At 44.2% G+C, this 22079-nt stretch overlaps 1 pseudogene; it reads left to right on the forward strand.

Moving 5' to 3' along the window:
* The first annotated feature begins 23 nt into the window (after positions 1 to 23).
* The window catches only part of LOC141575277 (acireductone dioxygenase pseudogene), a 58208-nt pseudogene continuing 36152 nt past the window's right edge, over positions 24 to 22079 (forward strand).

Here is a 22079-nt window from a genome sequence, read left to right on the forward strand (position 1 = left end):
CCGCCTCCCCATTGGGCCTCACCGGGAGGAGGCGGGGCAGGCCCCGGACTCCGCCTCCAGCCCTGCACCAGCCCGGAGCCCGCCCCTGCGCCCAGCCCGCGCTTTCCCGGGCGTTGCCGAAGCCCAGCTCCACTGAAGCGAGAGGCGGGTGAGACCCACCCGGACCCGGGAGTCGGGGCGGGAGGATTAGGGGAGCTGTTAGCGGGGCAAACCCCTCTTTCCAGGATGCCCTATTTAAACTAGGGTGTCAATTGCTGACATCGGCTTAAAACCAAAAAGGCTAATCTGAGCAAACTCCTGCATCCTTTGCGTTGGTTGGACTGACACGCCAAGGTGCATTAACCAATGAGCGCTCTGCGTTCTTGAACTAAGACCGTGGGCACCTCGGGTCTCTTCAAATTCGTTCTCAGATCCTCCTATCCCCTCCACGAGTTGCATAGACTGACTCAAGTTAACAGTTGAAACCCCTATGCTTCTCACCAGAAGGTCAAGCTGCTAGTCCTCGAAGTTATTCAGCATAGCCAGAGTCTGTTTCCTCCTGTACGAAATGGGAACTGTAACAGTAACAGGGCTGCCAGGAGGCGGGTGGAATAACATACGTTAAAGGCTTGGGGCGCACCCTGTGCTCAACGACAATCACCAATGCTTATCAAACAGTACTCAGGCAGCCGGGGCTGAATAAACTCAGCATCTACCCAGGCAAACAGTTCCAGTTTTGCCTGCTTTCATACAAAAGGCAATACTGATTGGTTCTACCATAAACAACCGAAGTCTCCCTCTCTCTGTCTTCATCCACAGTCTTGAAATGAGGCACCAAATGGACTGGGTTTTATTTTAAAAAATCTGACCCCAGCCCCCCACTTTCCTACCCACACCAGCTCACTCAAATACTAGCCTCCTCTTTCTCCCCTGTGTTCCCAGCTCTCCCCTTCATTGCCTCAGAGTCAACATTGCCAGATGGAGCCCCGCCAGGAAAGTGACCTTGAATTACTGACTTCAAAACTTCCTTCTCCCTATCTCAGCCAGGCAGAGCTACTGCTTTGGCCCAGAGATCCCGTAGACTGGGCCCAAGGGGAGGCTGTTAGGGGCCCCCTGAAGTCTGAAGCCTCAATCAAAGGCCTGACCTTGAGCCAGCATGTCCTAGAATGACAAATTATCCCTTTCATTCTGTTCCCAGTTCTCTCGCTCAGAACACAAGCAGAGACCATGGAAGTCTCTGATATTTGGCTTTTATGCCATCTGGTATTATCAGGTACCAGGGCCTCATTGTCTATGACTGTGAACTGAGAATGGATTCCTGAGGATCCTTTTGGCCCAAGCAATCAGATTCCATTACCTTAGTCAACTGCCTACACTGCCACTTCTGAAATGGTCATAAAGAAATTGCTGTCCACCCCCAGGGGCTCATCTGTTTCTTTATATGGTGGACCAGGGTGTCAGAGGCCTGGCAAGAGGCAATACTACAGCTTTACTGTGTTCCAGAGTCTGGCCTTTACCTGCGGGGGGTCAGGGTGGAAGCACATGTCCTTTGCAAGCACAACAGCAGCCCAGGGCAGTCAAAGCAAAGTCTTCAAATTAAACTGCTCTCATTGCCTACCTCCCATGTGCAGCCTTCCCCATACAGTATCTATTTGATGAGCCAGCTGGTGTCAGCTCCATTAGCTCAGAGAGGTTGGGACACTTGCTCAAAGTCACACAGCTGGGAAGCAGCGGAACTGTGGTTCATGCCCATATACCTGGTTCATAGTCCATAGCTCTCTTAAGGAGAAATAAGAGGAACCAGAGCCCCTATTTATTGCACTTGTTTGAAATTCTTGGTGGTGGTAACCACTGAAAGGCACTTCAGAGAAAGTTGATGTTTAAAGGAAAGGTGCTTAAATCTTCCAGTTTGGGGTCAGGAGAATTGGAAACTCCCACCCTTACACATTTTAATCAAACCTCAATTAGTTATTGAGTCTAGGTCATAGGCAAGTTCCCTGTGGAGGCACAAAAATGCCTATCACTCAGTCTCTCCCCTTCAGGAGCCAAAAATCACCACAAACCGGGTGCAAGAAGAAAGGGTCCAAAGAGGAGTTTAGATGACACATTAGGCATCTGGCAAAGAGAAAATCATCTGATGGGGAAGACCCTGGTGAGCTAAGAGCGGGAATATCCATGAAGCCTGCTCTTACGGGTACTAAGATGTGGGAGGAGGCTGGCCAGGCAGACTAGAGTGAGGGACTTCACTTCATCCACGTGGACACTCCAGGGCGTTAGTTTCCTGGTATGTCTGTATGCGAGGGTAACATCTGGTAACCGTGGTGGGAGGATGTCAGGGAGTGGGAGATTAGGCCTGGGGAAGGGAGGCCAGGATTCCTGAACCAGGGACAGGCCTGACACAGGGGCCTGGCAGAACCCTCAAGAAGTGCAAGACTCCACAGTGCAAGACGGTGGAGAGATGGCATCTGCAGGAATTGCAGCAGGCTGGATGGGGGAGGAGTCAGAGTGACTCAGACCTCCATCCCTGGGCTGGAAGAATGGTGATGCCATTATTAGAAATCAGACAAGGGGAGGGGGGAGGGTTGTGGGGGAGGTGTTGATAGCAGAGCTATTTATGGTCATCTCTAAACTGATTTCCCTGCCAGTAGTCTGTGCTCCCTCCCCCTCCCATCTGCCCTCCCCGTCACTCTGTCACTGAAGCACAGCCCTGAGCAGTCACTCCGCAGCTCCAATACTGGAGTAGCCTTCCACCAGCTGACACAACAAAATCTGAACGGCTTATAACATTGTATGGCCTTCACCTCCCTCACCACCCTTCTCTTCTACTATCCCCTCCCAGTAAGAACCCTAAATTTAGCCATTCCCCTGAGTCGTCCTTGACTCTGAGCAGTTAGTTGCACTATCCCTTCCTTCTACCAGGTGGATTATTTTTTAAATTTTTTTTAATTGCATCAGGTGGATTCTTTCCACTCCCCAGAGTCAGACCCGACTCATCCTTGATGGCCAAGTGCAAGCCCATCTTCTCAAGTCTGCACTGGGGGTGAGGGTAAGGGGTGGGGATGCACAGCATTCATTCACACCTGAATCATCACAAAAGGTCAACAACTCCCCAGACCCCCTCCTCCTGATGAAAGAATACAAAATATACCTCTGATTTTAACTTTGTAAAATGAATCTATGGACAAGGACAGATGGGATCCAGAAACAAATTTGGAAGATTTTAAAACAGTATTTAATTTCATGAAATTTTCTCTCAGAGTGCTTAAGTTAATCTTCGAAATTCCAAATAAAACATGAGATCCAAAGTTGGAACAGGGGAAATGATTGAAAGGCATTAAAAAGAACCAGAGGCAACATTACCACGTCGGTAACAGATACCCAGAGCATAAAGTTTTCTCCTAGTTTGTGGCAGTCTTTTGTTATGATTGTCTCATTGCCTGGGCAAGTCACTGAATTTCTCTGAGCCTCAGTTTCTTCAACTGCAAATGGAGATAATAACAATACCTATTCTAGCAGTTATTAGGGTTAAATAAATTCATGCAGATAAAAACGCTTAAAATCGTGCCTGCCATACAAAAGAGAAAACTGAGGGTGGTGTTAATACTATTCCTTTACATCCACTCTACACCAGTTTATTGAGCTCCTATGATATGACAGGTGTGACCCAGGGTTGGACAAGAGGGCACATTTTATCCCTGAGAGAACCTCAGTCCACTGGAGATGCAAACAGGTCATTTCAAAATACAACGGATGTGGCTGGAGCGCATTTCGGTAGCATCCATCCTATTATAAAATGCACATAACCTTTCATCCAGCAATTCCACATTGAGAGACTGACACCATAGAAATACTCACCAAGTTGTGCAGAGACGTAAGTGCAAGGTGTTCACTGCAGCACTGTTAGTAATAGGGAAAAATTAGGACTGACCTAAATGTCCCTTGTCAGTTGCATTAAGAATGAGGTAGATCTATATTTGCTGATGTAGAAAAATGTACTGTGATATACTAAGTGAAAACAGAAAGTTGCAGAGAAATATCCCACCGTAATATACATACATATATATGAAAAATTAAAGGCACGGAAAGCAAAGTATGGGGAGGGAGGATAATGAGAGACTCTCAATTTCTAATTTACACAATTCTATGGGGTTTGAATATTATATATCAAGCATCTATTTTGTAACAAGAAAAAGAACAATCAAGATTTATATAGCTATAGATACAGATTTTTTTTTAAATTTTAAACACAGTAGTTTATATGCAATTCGGTATCATCCAGAGTGTCCCATATCCCAGCACAATTTGCTCTGGCAGCTTCCTTTAAATTGAAGCTTTGGTCTCCCAATCTTTCCATTCTCGGGCAAAGCGGAGGGTTAAAGGGGCTAGGGGAGGGGAGGAGGAAGTGAGGTAAGTGAAGAGGGGTGAAGGCCCCCGCCGGCCACGCCCCCTGCCTGCGGCTCCGGCTGGAAGCAGCCACCCCAGGTGCTCCGGAGGAGGCGGCTGGGCTGTTCCTGGGGACACAGGAGGACGAAAGATCAGAAGTTACTGAATGTAAAGTTAGGTGGAGGTGCGACCTAAAAGTGTGGTCCATCCTGGAGGAGGCTTGAAGGGGGTGGGGAGGGTACCACGAGATCTAAACCATTTTCATAATACTACTAACAAGTCACTTGCCTTTCTCTCTGTGTTAAAATTTGCTCAAGTGGTGCAGAAGCACCAAGGGGGAAACTGCTGGCACCTCACCCTGAGTCATGACAGAAGCTCCAAACTGTACTGGTAGTGACTTTATTGTTCACCACCATGCACTCTCCATCATAAAAAAATTTTTTTTTAATTTAAAAAAAAGTATATTAATAAGATCCTCTTAATAAAGCATTGAAAATAATAATTTGATTAATTCTTGAGTATACATCTTTCCAATATCCTATATAATAAAAATGGAAATATATACAAAGCACTCGTGCTGCAGATGCAGGTAAGACGGTAGTCTCCTGGAAAAGCTCTCAGAAGGAACCCGAGTGCTTTATTTGAGTTGTGAGCCGCAGCAGCTGCTGTCTTCATAGAACACCATTTTTACCGGAAAGAGCAACTGATAGGCCATTCAGACTTGAACATTTGGCAGATTTTTTTTCTCAAAAATGAATGAAATGAGCCAGTCACTTCAAGGAAAATAACTGACAGTATTTGTCACCAATGATTTTTAAATTTGAGCTTTCAAGAGAAAACTAAAAAATTTTCCGGTACCTCCTCCAAGCGGAAATCAATGAAGAAACCTAATTACCTCCTCCTCAGCAAAGAGAAAACTAAACTTTTAGAAAACTTGTATATAATCTCCTTGAGCTTGAGAGCTTCCCAATTCTTAATGATGTTTCTAATGAGATTAATGGTATTACCAAATAGGATTTTTTTTTCATATTGTATAATGAAATGTGTCAACTTTTGGAAGATCTGCCTAACTCAGTGAACCAGTATTTTCCAAATGACTAATGCATGATGTTAAAAAATTATCCATAGGTAAAAGATCTATTCAAGAACTGACTTGAGTGCAAGGGGTTTGAATGTAACAGAGTAGGAAAGGCATGTTGATGTTGTTTCAGATTCCACATTGCAATTAACCTTTGAGAAAGTATCACTTGTGCATTTTGATATAGTAAGAAAATACCCTGGGTCAGGCCTCACCCAGTCTCAGCAACTGGGAGACGAAGGTTGGGCAGGAGTCCCGGCCTGGATACCCCCTAAAAAGAAGGCCACCAGAGCCTCGGCCCAGTTCAGCATATGCAGATCAAGGAGCCCCTGGTACTTGTGGTGCCCACCACGGCCAGATGCAGCCCCCAGACCCAGACCGTGGTGCAGGCCGGGTACATGGATGAATCCCAGGTTGACCCGCGGTGGCCTCCGTGGGCTGCAGCCCAGCTGCCCAGTCCGCATGGAGCAGCTGCACCAGCTTGGAGCCCTTTACTGGAAGCCGACAAATATGAGAATGATTCAGAATTAGCAAAGATTCGTAAAGAGAAACTACTTCTTTGGTGGACGTAATAACCATATGCAAAGATAAATTGCCAAAATACCAAGAAAAGAGTCAGATGTTTTGCTGGGAGCATTTGTACTTGGGTGTGAGATTTGCTGCCTCTTGGAAAGCAGTGGATACTTTGATGAAAGAGATAAAGAGGACTCAGATTTTCGTGGAGAAAGGAGACGTGGTAACTCTTCCTGCAGGAGTTTGTCACTGCCTCACGCTGGATGAAAAGAGCTACGTGACAGCTGTGTGGATGTTTGTGGGAGAACCAGTGTGGACCGCACACAGCCGGTCAGCCGACCATTTCCACTCTCAAGGACAGAACACGAAAAAAAAATTGGGGGGTGGGGGAAGGTAATTAGGTTTATTTATTTATTTATTCTTAGAGGAGGTACTGGAGATTGAAGACAGTACAGGAAATTTTTAGCAGGGACAGCAAGAGATGCTCCCTGGGACCTAATATCCTCCTTGTAAAGATCCTAAACATGATAACTGAGCAGAAAAATTTTCTCTTTGCTTTTACATTGTGGACTTGAAGCTACTTCATCTCCTCCAACATTATTTGATCAGAATATTTTTTAATAAAATGAGCTAGAAAACTGATTTTTACATAGAAACAACTGGAAATGTGAAGAAATTGCAGTCATTTTTTCCAATTTAATCAAGATCAGTGGATCAGACATTTGTTCAACATTAACCTGAATGAAAGTTTTATCTCCTGAAATAAAACTGCTTAGATGGAGAGGAAGGTATAGCTCAGTGGTAGGATGCATGCTTAGCATGCAGAGAGGTCCTGGGTTCAATCCCCAGTACCTCCATTAAATAATAAGTAAATAAACCTAATTACCCCCTTCCCCCCCAAAACTGCTTAGATGCTTTATCTGGACATGAATTTTAGACTTTAAGCCAGATATCAGTCAACACCATGCCTGCCTTATAAGAAAGTTGTAATATAGAAATATTTTTGGTCTTTGTCCCCAGTTCCTGGCACAGAGCACCTAAAACCCTTGGAATTTCCTGAGTGAGAGGAGTGGCCTTCTGTTAGCCATAGGTAATCCTTTCTGAGCATCTCAGTTCCACCGGAACAGAAGCTACTATGCTCAGAACCCTTCTGGACGTCACTCTGTGGATCTCTTCATCTGGCTGCTCATCTGTGGCCTTTATATAGACGAAAATAAATTGGTAAATGTAAATCAACATTTCCTGAGTTTTGTGAGGTGTTCTAGCAAATCATGGGACCCAAGGAAGTGGGGATGGGAATCCCTAATTTTCCGCTGGTGAGTCAGAAGCACGACTGTCCTGGGTGTGCGATCGGCATCAGTCTTGGGGGACTGAGCCCTTAACCTGTGGGATCTAATGCTGTCTCCAGGTAGACAGTGTCGGGGTTGAGTTATGCTGTAGGACATTCAGTCCTGCTGAATTGCTTGCAGTTGGAAAACAAACTAGTGGTATAATAGTAGATAACATAACTAACTAGATATAGGACACTTCTTTCTCCCAAAATTATCCCTTGGAGCGGAGAGTGGGACGGGGAAGAGCTCACATATTCAAGGCACGCTCTCAGTTGCTTATTCTACTTGCCACTTTCTTGTTCAAAATAAAGTAAATGCCTTAATTAATTCATTAATTTTCTAAACTATTCTTTTTTGGGGGAGGAGGAGTAATTAGGTTTATTTATTTATTTATTTGATGGAGGTACTGGAGATGCAACCCAGGACCTCATGCATGCTAAGCAGGCACTCTACCACTGAGTTGTACTCTCCCCCTAAAATGCCTTAATTTAAAAAAAACAGAAAACAAAAAAACATTGGTGTCCGGTCCCCTTCCTGCTGCAGTGAAATCTCAAGTTCCACAGATTCCTGGAGGCTCTTCTAACCCAGGGTGCTGCCTGTACTTGTTTTTCTCATCTCTCATTCTTTTTAAATTCATGCTTAACTCCTGTGGGAGAGAATAGCTGTCAACAGCTTTAATTAAACTGTACTTGTAAAAAATTATTTTCTTCTACTCCACTTTACATTTTTGGTATTGTTGATCTTTAAACATTAAATGATCTTTGATAATGGGAGGAAAAAAGAGAATATTCTCAATATCTGAAAAAGCTATTAAAATACCCCTCCCTTTTCCTTTTCCACCTACATATCTATGCGAGGCTGGATTTTCTTCATATACTGCAACCATAACAACACACGGCAACCGACTGAATGCTGAAGGAAATGCGAGAAGCCAGCTATTTCTGGTAAGTCAGATATGAAGAGAGCTGCAAAAAATGTAAACAAAGCAACCCTTGTCATTAAGTCTTCTGTTTTGGAAAGTGTAGTTATTTTTAAATGAACATATAAGCATGTTTAAATTTTTCTGTTTTAACTTTAAATTCAGTAAATACGGCTTTATATAATCCACATAAACAAAAGCTCTTTGGAGTCCTCACAACCTCTAAGAGTGTAAGGGGGTCCAAAGACCAAAAAGTTGGAGAATTATCCTAGAGGAAAGCACTAGCAGCTCAACCAAAATGCGAGCCACGTTGTCACACACAAGAAAGTCAACATTTATACAATAATGCGATGTAATATGTAATCCACATTAAATGGTCCCAAGATGTCCCAATAATTCCTTTAAATTTGGAAATGGGGTCTGGGATCCAGAATCAAGGAATAGGCATTGCATTTGGTTGTCATGTCTCACTAGCTTTCCGTAATCTAAAGTAGTACCTTGTTCTTTTGTGAGTGGATGGGTGGGAAGTGTTTATAACATTGCTGTTTTGGGAGGGAAGGTTTAGTTTAGTGGAAGAGTGTATGTTTAGCATGTACAAGGTCCTGGGTCCAATCCCCAGTGCCTCCATTAAAAATAAAATAATCAATCCTTCAATCAATCAATAAAGTACCTCCCCCCACCAAAAAAAATTAAACTCTTAACTTGACTGTACAAAGTTTAAAACTCATCATTTTCTGTATCCTTCTTAGGAATATGAGAAACTTAGATGATTTCTGTCCAATTTCTCCTCTCCAATCTTCCATGTTATTATTCCAGAGTGTATTCGTTCCACTGGGTTTTCTGAGGCTCTTCATATTTTTTAAATAGCTTTATCAATATGTCTGCCCTTTCCCTAGCTCAGCAAGGTGTCTTACATTCCACTCCTACCTCCTGAGTTCAGTTTTCTAATAACTGAAGGGCATCATTGAACAGACCTTTCCACAAAGATCTGTGAGTAATTAACTTTCTCTGTCTCAAATTGTTCAATTTTATCTCCATTAAAAAAAACCCCTGAAGTATAATATATACATATGCATATACAGAAAACACATAAATTATTAGTGTACAACTTATGATTGATTGTTGACCCATTCACTACCCAGATCAGAAAATGTAACATCACTGATACCCACCTAAACGCCCCTCAAATCACCTCCTAGGCGCTATGTTTCCCAGCTTCCCCAGAAGTAACTGCTAAACTAACTTCCACTAAAATAGGCTGGTTTTGCCTATTTTTGCTTTTCTGTAAATGGAATCATACAGTATGTACTCTGTGTGTCTTCTCAACATTGCGTCTGTGACATTCATCCATGTTTTTGCAAATAGCTGTACTTTATTAATTCTGTTGCTATATAAAATTCTAATTTATGAATCTGCCACAATTTATGTATCCATTCTACTGTTCATGGACATTTGGATTGTTTCCAGTTTGGGGCCATTGTTAATGATGCTTCTGTGAATGTTCTGGCACTTGTCTTTCACTGCACATGTGTATGAGATTCTGTTGGATGATAGTTAGGAGTGATTTACCGGGTCATAGGCTACATACTTAAGCATTCAGCTTTAACAGACTCTGCCTGACAATTTTCCAAGTGTTTAATTTATATTCTTCCAGCAATGTATGAGAGCTTCCGTTTCTCTGCATCTTTGCTAACAGTTGGCATTGTCATTCTTTTCAGTTTTAGTCACTCTTGTGGGTGTATAGTGGGTTTTATGGTGGTTTTAAATTGCATTCCCTGTGGTCTCTGTGGTGCAATTGCTCAGTGCGTTAAACTGATAAATTGCATTTCCCTGGAGACTAGTGAGATTGAGCTCCTTTTCATATACTTATCGTCCATTTGAATAATCTCTTTTGTGAAATGCCTGTTTCAAGTTTTTTGCTTATTTTTTCCATTGGATTGTCTGCTAGTTTGTGATTTATAGGAGTTCAGTATATATTCTGATGTATGAGATCCCCTTTGTATACATTCTAATGAATGATGATATATATCCCTTTTTGGATATATGTATTGCAAAATTTTCTCCCACTCAAAAATTCTTAATTTTAATTTAGTCCAACTTATTAAGCTTTTATGTTTATATTTTGTTTCCTGTTTAATAAATCTTTTCTTAACCCAAGATTATGAAAATATTCTCCTAGGGGGAAGGGTATAGCTCAATTGGTAGAGCACATGCTTAGCACGGAAGAGGTCCTGGTTTCAATCCCCGGTACCTCCTCCAAGCGGAAATCAATGAAGAAACCTAATTACCTGCCCCTCAGAATACAAACAATAGAAGACACATACGTGCTTTCACTTGCTCCACAAACTTGTCTTTTCCTTTAACCCATGCTGATACATGATGTATCTCAGATTTCTTGGAATTAAAAAAGAAAAGAAAATATTCTCCTATAGTATCTTCTAGAAGCTTCATTGTTTTACCTTTCACTTCAATATCTATAATTCCTCTGGAATTTATTTTTGACACACCCTATTTCAGATGTTAAAATGTAGAAAACCATATGTATCCAAGAATTGATAAAATTCAGTTACTTTGCAACCTCCATTTTAAATTTAAGTTTAACAGGCATTTTTCTCTACCATTAGATGTCCTACAAGACTTTTTAAAAGAGCTGCCTGATAGTTGTTAAAAAGAGACAACAGTCCCCAAATGGAGTCACTTTTGCTAAACCCCACGTCAGCAAATCAAGGCTTAATACCTAACCTAATGGCAATTTCAGCCTCTCCCAGGAATGTGATCTTTAACCAGCCAATTTGAAATTACCTGGTCAGCACTAGTGCAGTAACATGCATGATAGACCCCACCTTCCCCCCAAAGGGAGGTGACCTTGCCTGAAACAATCCACTTTTAACTAGAATAAGTTCCTTCCCTGCCTCCTTCTGCCTATAAAATCTTCCCTTTTGTACAGCTTTTCAGAACTCCTTTCTGTTTGCCAGATGGGATGCTGCCCAATTCATGAGTCATTGAATAAAGCCAATAAAATCTTTACATTAACTCAGTTGAGGTTTTTTTCTTACTATATATTTTTATTGAAGTATAGTCAGTTTACAATGTTGTGTCAATTTCTGGAGTACAGCACAATGCTTCAGTCATATAAGAACAAACATATATTCATTTTCATATTCTTTTTCACCATAAGTTACTACAAGATATTGAATATAGTTCCTGTGCTATACAGTATAAACTTGTTGTTTATCTATTTCATATATATTAGTTAGTATCTGCAAATCTCAAACTCCCAGTTTATCCCTTGCCACCCCATCAGTTGATTTTGTTTTTTAACATAGTAATCAGATGCCTCTCACTGGAGAAGGAGCTCTGGAATCAGACAAGCCTGGTTAATATCTTGTCTTCATGTCTTACAATCTATGTAAACTTCAACGAGTTATTTAAAGTTTCTGGGCTTGAGCTTTCATGAGAGGTACCAAGGTCTTGAACTAAGTTGGTTCCATAGCTGGATCTCAATTCCTAATAGATAATTGATTGATTTAGAAGCACTACATCAACTGAAACAGTAGATCAGTTAACTATAGAACAGTCTTACTTATTCATTAAAGTCTCCCAAAGACCTGGGACATTCTGGGAGTCCACAGTTTTATGGGATGTGACTAAGAACAATAAAACAATGTCAAAGTGAATGCCCTTTGGCAGCTGAAAGCCAAAGTCAGGGCTGGCGCCATGAAGGAGTGGCCATTGAACCACTTAGTCACATTCCTTTATTAGAGTATCAGATTATTCTCTATCTGTAGAGCTAGTGATTATAAGAGGATTCCACCTTGTCTTAGCTGGTTGCGTTGGGGGAGAGTTGCTAACTTCTCTGTGGCTTACTTTATCCTCTATAAAATGGGTAGAGTAAAAGTTTAATATGGTGATATTGTGAAGGTGAGCTGAGGGAGGATGAGATTAGTGTTAAGTGATCAATAACAGACACTATTATTCACACCAGTGGTGGCGGATAGACCAGTAAGATTCGGGATTACACTGCAAAACTGGAGTGGGGAAACTCCAAAGGCTAGAGTGGGACTCTGACACTGTTTATGTGGGACAGATGGAGAATGCTGAAACTCATGAGAAGTGGCTAAAGACAAAATTCCAGACATCAGTTTATCCAGTGAGGTGCTGGTAAATGTTTTTAACAACCAGCTCTATGGAGGGGGTGTGTGTGTGTGTGTTGATTTATAGTATTTGCTGATTTCTGTGGTGTAGATACTTCCACGTGGCCAATTTCAAACTATCAACATAGCATCACTGAACACAGAGTTGTATAGGATTTGCATCTTATAGTATTTCCACCAGATAGATACAATACATGTAAATATCCTCAAGAGGAGAAATACTAGCAACATACAGTAAAATAGGAAGTGATGAGTTTTGAGTCCTTTAATATGATTTATTTAATTGTAAGTTTATATCACTTAATTTTTAAGAGCATCTATGTTTAGTAACTGGCTTACAAAATTCCTGAAAATTTAATCTTTGGCTTTCGTGAGCCAGTATAAGCTGGCTCCAGCCACCACTGACTTGGTCCAAGGGTCCTCAATGGGGGCCTGTGCTGTGAACAAATAGCATTCATGTTTAAATTCAGGACCTGGCAACTGGACAAGTGCTAAGGGCAAGTTCAATGTACTTCTTAAGAACCAGTGCTCGTTCCCCTGGTAACTGTGTCCCTTCCTCCAGGACACAGCCTAAAAGGTGACCTTTTCTTTCCCTGGCTCTAAACTGTTTACTGTTCTGATCCACCAGCACCTCCCCCAACGTCAGGACAGACTGTCTCAGGAATGCCTGGGACATGCACGGAGGGCATTTTGGCCAGCCACTTGCTGAAGGATAATCAGGTGCTCACAAGGTCATCCAGATGACCAGAAGGAGAGCAGCAAGCGTGGGAAGGAGCTGCCGGCTCCTGGACTCTCAGCCCCATGGCATCTGCACTGCTGGGTTAGGAATGCCCTTGGCAAATAGACCGCATCAGTCTCCTGCCCTCATATGTTTCAAAACCTGGATTCAAACTACCATCTCAGTTTAACCTCACTTCTCTCTGTTGCTTCTCTACCCCTAGCAAGTAACAGAGACAGTCATAATGCTGACAACTACGTGCACTGTGTATTTGCTCTAGAATTATCCCACTTAAGCCTCATACCAACCCTATGAAGTAGGTACTATTCTTATCCCAGTTCTGTGGATGAGAAATCCAGGACTTAGGGTGCTGTGCTGATTTCGCCACAGTCATATGGGAAGGACCCAGTATTTTTCCTTTCTCCCTCAACTGACTTCCTTCACACGGTAGCCTCAGTTCATACGTGATTATCTTGCATTCTTCAACATGTTGCTTACCGCTAGATATTCTCAGTACAGAGATGGTGGTGGAAGCCAAAAGATTGCTCAAAGAGAACGTGGGCTGTGAGGATGCAGAAGGGGAGGGGAGGAGGGATGGTTGAGACCCTGGGGGGCATCAGCACCTATGGACCCTGAGGAAGAGGAGAACTAGAAGTGCTGTCACAGAAAGTGCGAGCTGCCCGGGGATGGACCACAGAGGGGGAGCTACAGAGTGGACAAGTAAATGAGCACTGAGAGGTATCCCCTGGATTTAGCAATCCAGAGGCCATCAGTGACCTTGGCAGGGGCCGTTCCTCCATTTCTCAGCAGGATGGTGAGGAGAGCAGGAACCCAACAGCGGTGGGTTGAGGAAAGGCTGGGAGGTAGCAAAGTGGGTCCACCAGTGTAGGCTTCTCTTTCACAAGAAGGAAGCAGGAGGGAGGTCCTAGACGAAAGGAGGGCTTTGGGAATTTGGGTTTTAGGTTGATTGTTCGTAGCTGGAAATATCCTTAGCAAATGTAAAAGCTGAGGAAAAGGAGCTGGCAGAGGCAAGGCTGACAATGCCAGTGAGAGAAGAGGGTAAAGGTGGCGGAGGCCACAGCCCCGTGCGGGGTCCAAGCCCCAGACAGCAGACAGGAGAGCCTCCGCCTTCTCGCCTGGGGAGGAGGGAGCTGCCATGGTTGCTGCCTGGTGGCTTCTATTTCCTCTGACAGGTGGGAGGCAGAGAGTGAGGGGGGTGAATGGTCAGTCGGGGGCACTGGGGAGAGTGGTGGACTTTGTGACAAGCAGTTTGGGAGAACTGGAGAAGGAGGCTGCAGAGAGCCAGCTGAAGCAGGAAGTAACGTAGGTGCGACAGTCCTCGCAGGTGGCTTCACCCAGCAGCCTTAGACTTAGACTTCTCTGGGAATGCGGGTGTGTCTGTAGCCCTGAAGCTCGTTAAACTCACTCATCATCAACTTTCTTACTGCTTTTGCCAGCAGGAGGTGACACTCTCTCTGAACACTAAAGACAGCTCCCCACTGCCGCCCAGTAAGAACGGCATGGCGCGAGGGTGCTTCTGGATTTCTTCTCACCACACAAGGTCACCAGGAGAGGTCAGCCGTCTGCAGCCTGGAAGAGGGTTCTCACCAGACACGGAAATGGCCAGCGCCTTGTTTTTGGATTCCCCAGCCTCCAGAACTGTGAGAAATAAGTGTTATTTGTTTAAGCCACCACCAGCCTTTGGTAATTTGTTAGGGCAGCCCGAGCTGACTGAAACAACATGCGTGGTAACTCCACGTGCAGAATGAAGAAGTGAGTCATTCTGCCCAGAACAGAGGAGGGCTTCCAGCTCCAGGTCAGTGAATTTTCCACCGTGTCACGGGATGTATCACAAGGGGCCGCGGTCTCCTGAGATCTCGCCTTACTTGATCAAATAGTAAATATGTCCTTGGGATTGACCTCCCGGGACTGAGTGTAGATGAAGAAATTCATCACAAGCATGGCCCTTTTTCTCTGAACCAGACTTAACCTCTTCAGTCATTTAGACCTGAGTTTCATTAGGAGGCAACTAGGTTTCCCCTTTGGTCAGTCAATGGTGGTTACACAGGAGGCCCATCTGGAGAGAGTTCTGTGATCAACTAGTCGGGTCTGCCAAAGGCGAGGCAGCAGGAAAGTTAAGACCTGCGTGCTAAATATTTGTCCAAGCAGTAACAGGTGGAGTATGTGATAGACGGTAGGATTAGCTTTGCTGAAAGCTTAGAAAAGAAAGAGATTAAAGATTCTACCAGGACAGGGCCGGGTAGGGGGGTAGGTTATAGCTCAGTGGTAGAGTGTGTGCTTAGCATGCATGAGTTCCTGGGTTCAACTCCCAGTACCTCCAAAGAGAAAGCTTCTACAGGAGGCTTGTTTCTTCAGCCTCCTTGCTGAGTAGTTGAGAGTGGTATAGCTTCTGATGGAGAATGTTTATCTCTACTTGGGAAGTCAAGGTACTCAGAAGGGAGAAGCACAAACAGACAGCAGCTCTTGGAGTTTGGAATCCCCCATCCCATTCTCCGCCACCACTGAATCCAGGGTACAGTGACCAGGGCAGTTACCAGGATTCCTGGGCAAGGCTTCCTCTTGGCACCCAGACCTGAAAAGATCAGCAAGGCCAAGGATGTGTTGAAATAGCCTGGCAGGAGGAATGCTGAGTTTGTCTTCCTGCCAGAGGCAGGCACAGGATGTACCAAATACAGCCTGGTCCTTTGCTCTAGGTACAGATGAATTTGGAGTCTATGGGGCCTGAAGCTTACAGTTGGGTTGCCAGGGCAGGGGATCCTTTTTAAGAAAATAGTACAAAATTAGGTAGACCCTTGGAAGGGGCCTATGCAAGTGAGGGACCTGGAAGCTTAAGCTTCAGAAAGAGATATGTGTGGAGAGGAACATAAAATAGGATGAGGAGATAGAGCATAAAGGAGGGGGAGACTGCTCTAGACTGGGGTCCTCAGGGAAGATTGACTTCTGAGCTGCAAACCAAATGACAAGGAACTGGCCAGGGGGCCATCTGTGTGAAGAGCATTCTGAGCAGAAGGAACAGCACATGCAAAGGCCCTGAGGCTAAAACAGGCTTGGAATGCCAGGACCCGGAGAAGATCAGTGTACCCAGAGTATGGTGAGCTGGGGAGAGGGCTAAGTGGTGAGTTCAGAAGAATGGGCAGGGGCTGGTTCACACTGCGCCTTGAAGGCCTGGTAAAGACACCATTATTCTGGGATCTGTGGGAGGCCACTGAAGGCTTTTAAGTGAGGCTAAATATAAAAGGAGCGTTACAGTGGTGTGTGGAGAATGGTTTGTACAAAATTCCAAAAAGAGCACAGCCAGTGGAGGGTGGGAGTGTGTCAGCAGGACTTGGCCCTTCTAGGTCTGACAGTCAGGGGGACCGCCACGGGGACAGAGTGGTGGTTCCTCCCATTTCCTCTGAGTCTCCCTCTGATGAGCCTGCCCATTACTCACGTTCACCCCACAGAGCACTTGGGAAACCAAGGGCTGATCTGTACCTGCACTGCTGGACTTCATGGGTCTGGACGGCTTCGGAAATCCCAGGTCAAACCCGTTTCATATAGACAGCCTCAAGGTGCCCTGAGCAACCCCCAAGGACCCCGGGAGTGAGCACCCTTGTTTCCAGCATATCCGACAGCCATGTTTGAGGTGGAAGGGAACGAAGCCCTCTGAGCAAACACCCTGCTACGGTCTGGCTGGGACAGCGGCGGCCATGCCCGCTCCTCGGTCTTCAGATGACTGATGTCCATGGGAACCTCTAAGATGCTCCAGCCTCGAGCGGGAAGCCTGCCACTCAGGAGGAGAGGAAGGAGTCGTATTGCTGCAGGTGGCTCATAAACAGGTCTGCCCTGTGGTGAAGGGGGAGGGAGACTGGAGTGGGAAGAGAGTCTTCAAGCCAGGGAAGGAGGGGGCAGTGGGGGCCTGTGGAGCTGGAGCAGCAGGGGGATGCAGTCAGGGCCGGGAAGCCTCGGGCTCTCCACCCCCACAGCGCCCCAGAGGAATCCGCAGGGATTAAGGGCCTCCCTGGACAAGGCCAGGACAACATCCCTGCATGCCTTGGAATCTAAAGCAAGAAACCAATCAATGTGGTAGCCCACCTGCTTGGGTCTTGGGAACGGGAGGACCAGGTGGGGAAGAGCTGGTCTCCTCTCCTGTGGTGTCTGCTGCCAGAGAGGACTGGGTTGTAGCAGTGTGTGTGAGACATCCGAACAATGGGCTTGGGGCCAGGCCAGAGTGATTCTTGCTGGGCCAGGAGGAAAATGTTTGCTCACAGTTCAGGTAATGAGAGAGTCAAGCTGGAAAAGGGGAGGTAGAAAAGCACCTTGATAAACTTGAGGAACTGGTTAACTACTAATCGGATCCCAGCAGGCCTGCCTTAAGTGGGAACAAAAAACAGCTGGGGCGGTCCTGGGGATTCCCAGAAAAAACAACCAGCCGACCATTAAACAAAGAAACAATGGAGAGAGACTACAAACAGTGCTTGTGGCCTGGATACTCGACACCAGTGATCCTCAACACCAGTCCACCCTGAGACCCTGCCCCCAGTCTACTGAAAATTAAGGCAGGTAAAGCTATCTTTGGAGAGAGGGAAGCAGTGAGAGTTGTGTTCAGCTGTCAGTGGAAGGAGACCAAAAGACTGAAAAGGCTAATGCAGGCAACCTGGGTGGGGCCCCAGGAAGATAGGATTGTAAACAGGTAAAAGAAACCTCATTCTATCTCTTTTACTTGGTCAACACAAAGCTCTTCTTGGGATGGGGCAGGACAGTTGGTTGACAAAGAGCCAGAAGGTGGCAGTGTCTACCCAGGGAGGGGCGGTGGGCAGGGCCCCTGGCTGAGATGTCCCTCTCCAGACCACAGCCAGAGTCACCCAGGTGTGCAACTCCATGTCACCCCTTGCCCTGATCCACACCTGCCAGGTCTTCCTCCCTTGGCCTGGTCCCCGAGTTGGTCTGCCCATGAGGCAAGGCCAGGCAGGGACAAAGTACCCAGGCAGTGACCTGTGTGCCAGCTGGGCTGACCTTGGACTTTGCGATCTAAATAAAATCTCTTCCCACTCCCATCCCACAGGAGGTAGGGTGCCTAGCATCCTCCTCACTGTTTCCAGGGTTCAAGATGGCTTGTTTTCCAGTCCCCCTGGCTGGAGTCCTGCACCACTGACCTCCCAAGCCCCCTCCTCACTTCCCTCTGTTGTGCACCCATCCTGGACTTGGAGTCAGTCTTTTATCTATGATTTGTCCTTACACAAGACATAGATTGGGGCAATAGAGGAGGATACTTGGCAGGAAAACAAACAGTTCAACATGAAATATTACTGATCCTGGGCTAAAAAGTTCTTTGGTATAAAAATCCCAATGATGTTTCTTGCAGAAAGAGAAAAATCCATCCTAAAATTCATATAGAATCTCAAGAGGCCCTGAATAGCCAAACAATCTTTAAAAGAAGAACAAAGTTGAAGGTCTCACACTTTCTGATTTCAAAACTTACTATAAAGCTCCAGAATCAAAACAGCATGTGGCTAGCATAAAGACGTAAGCCAAAGAAATAGAAAAGAGAACTCAGAAATAAGTTTCTCATATTGAGAGTCAAATGATCTTCAACAAGTGTGCCAAGACCAATCAATAGGGAAAGGACAGCCTTTTCAACAGCTGAGGCTGGGAAAATTGGATTTCCACATACAAATGAAAAGTTGGACCCTTACTAACACCATATACAAAAATTTACTCAAAATGGATCAAAGACCTAAACGCAAGAGCTAAAACTACAAAACTCAGAATGAAACATATGAGGACAGCTCCATGACGTTGGATGTGGTTTATATATGGTTTCTTGGATATGACAGACAACAAAATTAAAAATAGACAAGTTGAACGATGTCAAAATTTAAAACTTCTGTGCATTTAAGGAGACAATCAACAGAGTGAAAAGGCAACCCACAGAAAGGAAGAAAATATTTAGAAATCATAGATCTGATATAGGGTTAATGACCAAAGAATATAACTCCTACAACTCAACAACAGAAAAACAAACATCTGATTTTAAAATGGGCAAATGATTTGAGTAGACGTTTTGTCCAAAGAGGATGTTTAAATGGCTGATAAGCACATACAAAGTTGATCAACATCTCTAATCACTAGGAAAATGCAAGTTAATACCACTTCAAAAAAAAACACCACTTCACATACATTAGGATGGCTACTATTTTTAAAAAAAGAATAAATATTGGTGAAGAGGTGGAGAAATTAGAATTCTTTTTTTTTTAATTTATTGAGTATTCGAGGATGTACAATATTATATAATTTTCAGGTGTACAAAATAGTGATTCACAATTTTTAAAAGTTATATTCCATTTGTAGCCAATTTACATTCCCACCAACAGTGTACAAGGATTCCCTTTTCTTCACATCCTCACCAACATTTGTAGTTTATGTCTTTTGATGATACCATTCTGACAGGTATGAGGTGATATCTCATTGTGGTTTTAATTTGCAGTTCTCTGGTGATTAATAATGTTGAGCATCTTTTGTTGTGCCTCTTGGCCATCTGTATGCCTTCTTTGGGAAAATATCTATTCATGTCTTCTGCCTATTTTTCAGTTGGGTTATTTGGGGTTTTTTAATGTTGAGTTGTATAAGCTCTTTATATATTTTTTTTTATATTGACCACTACCAGTCATATCATTTGCAAATATTTTCTCCCACTCAATAGGTTGTCTTTTCAGAAAATGGAACTCTTTTACACTATTGGTGAGAATGTAAAATGGTACAGCCACTGTAGAAAATAGTATGGCAATTTCTCAAAAATTAAAAATAGAATTACCGTATAACCCAGCAATTCCACTTCTGGGTGGATACCTGGAAGAATTGAAAGCAAGATTTCAAAGAGATACTCGTATGCCCATATTCATAGCAGCACTCATCACAATAGCCAAAAAATGGAAGCAACCCAAGTGTCTACTAGTGGAGGAATGGATAAACAAAATGTGGTTAAAAATACAGTAGAATGTTACTCAGCCTTAAAAAGGAAGAAAATTCTGACACATGCTATATCGTGGATTAACCTTGAGGGCGTTATGCTAAGTGAAATAAGCCAGACACTAAAGGACAAATATAGTGTGTTTCCACTTATATGAGGTACCCAGAGGAGTCAAATGCAAAGAGACAAAGTAAAATGGTGGTTGCCTGGGGCCAGGGAAATGAAGAGATTTAATGGGCACTGGGTTTTAGTTTGGGAAGATGAAAAGAATTCTGAAGATGGATGGTGGTGATGATTACACAACAAGGAGAATGTACTTAATGCCACTGAACTGTACACCTAGAAATGGTTAAGATGGTAAATTTTATGTTATGTGTATTTTACCTTTGCCGCTGCTACTTTGTCCCTGCCGCTGGGAATTTATCACTGTATACCTACCTCCCAGGCTGAGGCTCCTGCCAATTTGTTCCAGCCCCTCTTCATTTTCCTGACCTTCTCCTCCATCTTCTCTTTTCTGGGGATCCCTTTCCCCCAAGTTCCTATTAACGACCCCCATAAAGGTGTTTAGTCCTCATGTCCCTGGCACCTTCCCTTCCTCAACCAAAGAGGTTGATCGAGATATTTTCCTAAACAAAAACTTTTCTCACCCAGCTAAATGCATGGAAAACGTGGCGTCTGGCATATACCTTGGTCTCATGAGAAATGGAGTCGCCCAAATGCACAGCTGAGACTCCATCTTCTCTCCACCAGCTGCCAGGCTGAGGGTAGACCCGGGGACCCCAGGAGGAAGTTTGTCAGAGTAAAGGCTCCCCTGGGCAGCCTTTTGGCAGCCTGCTAACAGCCCCTGCTGTTACGTTCCATCTGTCTGAGCATCACAGATCAAGCCTCAGAGGTGCAGGGCCTGAGGAAAAGCAGAGAGTGATGGTGGCCAAGAGGAATCACCAAGCCCAGGCCCGGTGAACTTAGCATAGGATACAGAGGTGCTTGGGGACCAGAACCTGGGAAAGTCTGGAAGTGATGGAGGACTGGGCATTGAGAAAGTCCACACCTGCATGGAAATCCTGGGATATGTGTGTGTATATCTGTGTGTAGATGTCCCCGGAGAGGTCTTGGGGGGTGGGGAAGATTAAAGTAAAGACCAGGAGCTCTCACCGTGGGTAAACATAAAAAGCCTGGCCAGCACACAGACAATGCCTTCCAGGCATAGATCTCCAAAACAGAGGCAAGAGAGGCCTGTGAGAAGTCTTCAGAACAAAAACTACCACTTAATAAGCACTTATCAAGTGCCAGGCACTAAACGCTGGATAGTAGCTACAATTATTCCTGCTACATGCCAGGCAGGCATTGTTCTAAGCCAGCTGTCTAATAACCAGACAATGCCAGCCACATATGTAATTTAAAATATTCTAGTAGCTGTGTTTTACTTTATTTATTGTTTAAAAATACAAGCAGATGTTTATTGACACGTATACCTAATGTATACCTGGGAGATCTCCAAGTGGAAATTAGTAACTTCTCCGTGTCTTCAAAGGTTTTTTAAAAAGTGAAATTAATTGTAAAATGTATTCTATTTAACCCAGGAGATGCAACATGTTATCATTTCAACATATAATCAATAGAAAAAACTATTTGTGAAATGCTTTACATTCTCTTTTCTTGAGTCTTCCCCATCCCATGTGAAGTTACACTTACAGCACATCTCAGTTTGAAGGAGCCATACTTCAAGTGCTCAATGGCTGCTGGTGGCTGGTGGCTACTCTAGTGGACAGAGTAGTTTGGATGCATTAATTCTCAGTATAAGCTCTTTAGATACGTTAATGCATTTAGTCCCCATCCTCGTGCTTTGCTATTCTCATTTTTACAGAAGGGGTAAGCACTTTGCCCATGGCCACCCACAAGGAAGGTGGCTAAGCCAGGATCTGTACCACCAGGCTCAGCAAGGGTGGGTCGGGGATCTGGGCTGCTGCTGTCACCTTTCTGTGTCTCATTCCACCTTAGGACTTAAAGAAAAAGGCAGCCTGCTATTATTCCCCC

The sequence above is a fragment of the Camelus bactrianus genome, chromosome 27 (genome assembly GCF_048773025.1).
Source record: "Camelus bactrianus isolate YW-2024 breed Bactrian camel chromosome 27, ASM4877302v1, whole genome shotgun sequence".
NCBI classification, from domain to species: Eukaryota; Metazoa; Chordata; class Mammalia; order Artiodactyla; family Camelidae; genus Camelus; species Camelus bactrianus.